Here is a 4,790-nt window from a genome sequence, read left to right on the forward strand (position 1 = left end):
ATATATCAGCTTTTCTGCACATATACTATTTACAAACTTGTCATGATAGGATAGGTTTGATTCTGTACTATGGTTTTGTCATATAACGTTTTAGCACAAATATTTCATGTAGCTTTCCAAGACTTTATTTTTAAAATTTTATTAGGGTATAGTTGATTTACAATGTTGTATTAGTTTCAGGTGTACAGCAAAGTGATTCAGTTATACATATACATATATTCATTCTTTTTTAGATTCTTTTCTCATATAGGTAGGTTATCACAGAATATTGATAGAGTTCCCTGTGCTATACAGTAGGTCCTTGTTGGTTATCTATCTTATATATAGTAGTGTGTGTATGTTCATCACAAGCTCTACAGGGCTTATTCTAATGGTATAAAATATTCCATTAAGTTGAGAAATTTTAGTGTTTGACTATTTTAGGCAATACTTCATTAAACAACTTTCTACACACAGCTCTTTGCAATTCTTTTCTTCAAATATAATTTTTTAAAACATTTCATATTTATTTTGGCTGCGCTGGGTCTTAGTTGCGGCACACAGGATCTTCGTTGCAGCACACGGGATCTTTGTTGCAGCATGGGGGCTCTTAGTTGTGGCATGCGGACTCTTAGTTGCAGCACGCATGTGGGATCTAGTTCCCCCACCAGGGATCAAACCTGGGCCCCCTGCATCAGGAGTGCAGAGTCTTACCCACTGGGCCACCAGGGAAGTCCCCAGATAGAATTTTTAAGATGAAATGACTGGGGCCAAGATGATTCACACTTTGGAACCCTTCCTACTCACTGCCAAATGACTCTCCAAATGGGTGGTACAACATGCATTCTATTTTGAAGCCAATGTTTGCAGAAAGCTTTATAGTTTCAAGCCATTTTATAAATTTTTGTCTCAACACCCCCGGGGCAGGTTGGTCTGACTTCCACCTCCACTCACTATTCTGTCTGTCTCTCCAATAGGGACCGGAAAAGCTGTTTACAGGTTTTCCCAACCTGTCTCACAGCGAGGAATGGTCATGTGACCCCATTCTGACCAATGAGATGTAAAGGAAAGCCTTGATGGACAGAGGGCTGACACCGCCCCTCCTTGACCGTCGATGTTCCCTTCTCCCCCCTCCCCGCTTCCAGAATGCCGAAGTGATGCCTTGGGCAAACTAAATTTCGAAGGAGTAGAGGTAACAAAAAGGGAATTGGAGTCTATTCACAGAGAGGAGCAGAGATGTGAGGGAGCAGCACAGCCTCTGAGAGAGGGGTGAAGAGCAGCCTGGTTCTGGGGGTGCTTAGTCCCCCAGAACACACATCCTCACACCTGAGCCCCATGTATCTTCACACCAAGCCCCCATTTTCTTGCAGAAATTCAGGCAGGTCTCTATCCCTTGCAGATAATCAACCCTGCAGGGATTACAGCAGTTTTTCTCACGATTAATATGTGAGAAGTGGGTGGATTTCAAGGATCCAGGCAATTAGGGGTTTGTTCTTCCTGAAGCACAAGAAGAGAGGAAGGTGTTCATACACCAGAGGCCCACTGATCACTGTCTGAACCACTTGCAACCTGTGGGTGGTGTGGAGGGTGAAGCAGTTTGTAGGAGTGACAACCAGGTGTCCGTGATTTTCCAACAATCCCAACTTCAAGTTTTTTAAACTTGAAGTTAAAGCGTGCCCCCAATTTGTGGCCAAATAGGTCCAAGAATCAACAGGGAAAAGGGATCCCATTAGATCCATCCTTATACCCTCTTCAAAGCAGCATCAGTCAGCAGAAAGCCAACTGGGCACAGAAGTGCTCTGTGGAAAGTGAAACATAAAGGTACTTGGTCAGAGTCAATCACTGGAAGCCACATGGCATCATGGTTAAGAGTATGGCAGTTGACCTTGGTTCAGTTACTAGCTCTGCTTTCTTCTAGCTGTATGACTTTGGGCAAGTTAACTCACTTCTCTGAGCCTCATTTTCCTTATAATTAGAAATCATGTTACTTAACAATAGTGGACGTTGGTTGTTTTTAGGCCACTCAGCATTCATTCCCCCCTTCTTTTACTAATAACAGTCAATTTCCTGTTGGCCAACTACCTCCCCACCATTGTATACAGTCCTGGTGAGACAATAAATCAAGGTAAGTTAAGGTGCCTTACCTTTTCTTAACTAAATGAGTAGCCTCTTGCCCAAAGCTAGGCAAAGTGGACTCTACATTTAATTTGAATTTTGAGCACAGTGATGCAAGGGTAGAAAACTAATATTTGGTTTATTTCTCTCTTGACAGGACCTCCAAAGACATAGTTTCTGTCCTCTCTGTGTCTTTCAACCCTCTCTTCCATTCTTTAAGCCACTCTATTTCCTTCCAGTAAATTCCATTTTTTACTTGTTAGCTAGAGTCTGTTTCTGTTATTTTTGCGCAGAATGCCCTAACTGATGCACTACTTAACAACAATCAAAAACTAGTAAGGATTAAATTAAATAATGTATGTGGAAAAGCTTAGCACAGTGGCTGGTATATAGGATGTGCCCAACAAATGGTAATTTGTATTAGTCGAGGGTGAGGTTCAACTGCTGTCACAGGACCCAAAATCTTAGAGGCTTAAGCCAGACTGTCCTGCTGACAGTCCAGGGAGGTAGAGAGGCTCCACAGTGTTGGAAAGCCTGACTCCTTCTAGCAAGGTGCTCTGTCATCCCAAGGTACTGTTCTCATCCAGCCCATCAAAGATGGCCCACCGCCATGTCCACCCTCCAGCTGGCAGGAAAAATAAAGAATGTGGATGTGACTCTTTCCTTTAAGAGTGTGACCCAAAAATTACACATATCATTTCCACTCCCATCTCACTGGCCAGCACTTAGTCACATGACCACACACAGCCGCAAAGAAACCTGCGGAACATAGTCTTTATTCTAAGTAGCCATGTGCATGGCCAAAATTTGGAGTTGAATTAGTAAAGAAAAAAGAGGAAGACAGATACTAGGGGACAACTAGCTCTCTCTGCCACATTATTATTGCCACGACACTAAACATCCTCTGGATGAAACGTCTCCAGTTTGACAAAGTAACCTTGGTCCTTGATCTGATGCTGTATCATTATTGTCACATCCAGCTTCCGGGCCTCCATATTCAGGGCTTTACAGGCCTTGGGGTTCAAAGAAAGGCTGCATGTATAAGAGCTTTCCTCCAGAAAAGTTTTGTGTGGCTTTAAATAAGATCAAGAAACAGGGAGAAACGGGGACTTAGTGGTTCTAAATGAAGGAACGAGGGTTAGAGAATGGGTAGGCCTGGAGAGGCCGAGGAAGGCAGGCATTACCCCCTCCAAGGGGCTCCTCAGCAGAGAAGGGGGCCATGGTAAAGCTAAATATCACCCCCAGGAACACCTTGAACCTCAGATCCTGAGGACCACGAGCAGGAGATGGACCCAGCCGCACACGAGTGAGATTAGGGGCACCTCCGACAGCCAATAGGCAGCCAGGCACATGAGGAGCCCTCTGTTCTCTCTCCAATTCTTTCCTCCCAGTCTCTCACCCTGGAGGAGCTACAATCAGAAGAGGGAAGAGGAAAGCAGGAAGAGTAAGAGAGTAGATCACAGCCCCATCCTCTCGAAGTCCCTAGAGCCAGAAATGGACCTTATATTGTATGGTGAATTACATATACATCTATCTTTCCCCCAGACTATTCATTCAACAGATATTTACTGAATGCCTATTATGTGCCAGGTGCTGTTCTGGTCTCTAAAGATATACACGTGAACAAGAAAGGAAAAAAATCCCCACCCTCAGAGAGTTTGTTCTCAGGGAATAATAGACTCTGCTTCACTTGAGAGCTGGGATTGTGTCAAATTCATGGCTCTATCCCAGGGCCCAATATTATCTTTGACTGGGGCTCAGTGACTGTTGTTTAGATGAACCACATCACAGTTTTGATTTTGTGTTGAACACTTGCAGTTTCCTCCCTGCGTCCAATTTCCCTCTTCTCAGCAACTTTCAATTCCCATTTGAAGGACTATGTCATTTGGGGAAAACTGACTTCACCCCCAGCTCTGAGGGTGGAGCATGTGGACTAAACTAAGCCAATTTGTATATTCCAGACCCTTGACTTCAGTGATGGTTTAAGTATGGGCATGTGATCTAAACCAGACCAATCAAAGTGGATCTGAGGAAAAAGATGCTTTTGCTCTTTCCAGTGTAATATAAAACTTGGACTCACTGGAGCCATTTTTGCTATTGTGGAGAAAGTCCACCTGAGGATGAACCAACACATCACAGAAACAGAGCCAGATCCCTCTTGAAAATGTGAAACTCTGGATCAAACCACAGCTGAAATCCTCTCTACCTCTGGACTTTCCAGCTGTATGAGTCAATAAATTCTTTTCATTGCTTAAGTCATTTTGAGTTGAATTTTTCATTTGTAACCAAAAGTATCACAACTGATTCAGAGATTTTGTTTTACAAAGTGGAAGAATATCCAAGTAGATATATGACACAGACAGTTTCTAAAAGGCAGTCCAGGGCTTCCCTGGTGGCGCAGTGGTTGAGAGTCCGCCTGCCGATGCAGGGGACACGGGTTCGTGTCCTGGTCCGGGAAGATCCCACATGCCGCAGAGCGGCTGGGCCCGTGAGCCATGGCCGCTGAGCCTGTGCGTCCGGAGTCTGTGCCCCGCAACGGGAGAGGCCACAACAGTGAGAGGCCCGCATACCGCAAAAAAATAATAATAATAAAATAAAATAAAAGGCAGTCCAACACAAAACTGAAAGACAGAGTGTGTGTAAATCTACATGAGGTATCAAACAGCCCAAAGAAAAAGCAGAGAACATCAGGGGGT

This window comes from Mesoplodon bidens (assembly GCF_964165515.1).
Source record: "Mesoplodon bidens genome assembly, chromosome: 15".
Taxonomy (NCBI): domain Eukaryota; kingdom Metazoa; phylum Chordata; class Mammalia; order Artiodactyla; family Ziphiidae; genus Mesoplodon; species Mesoplodon bidens.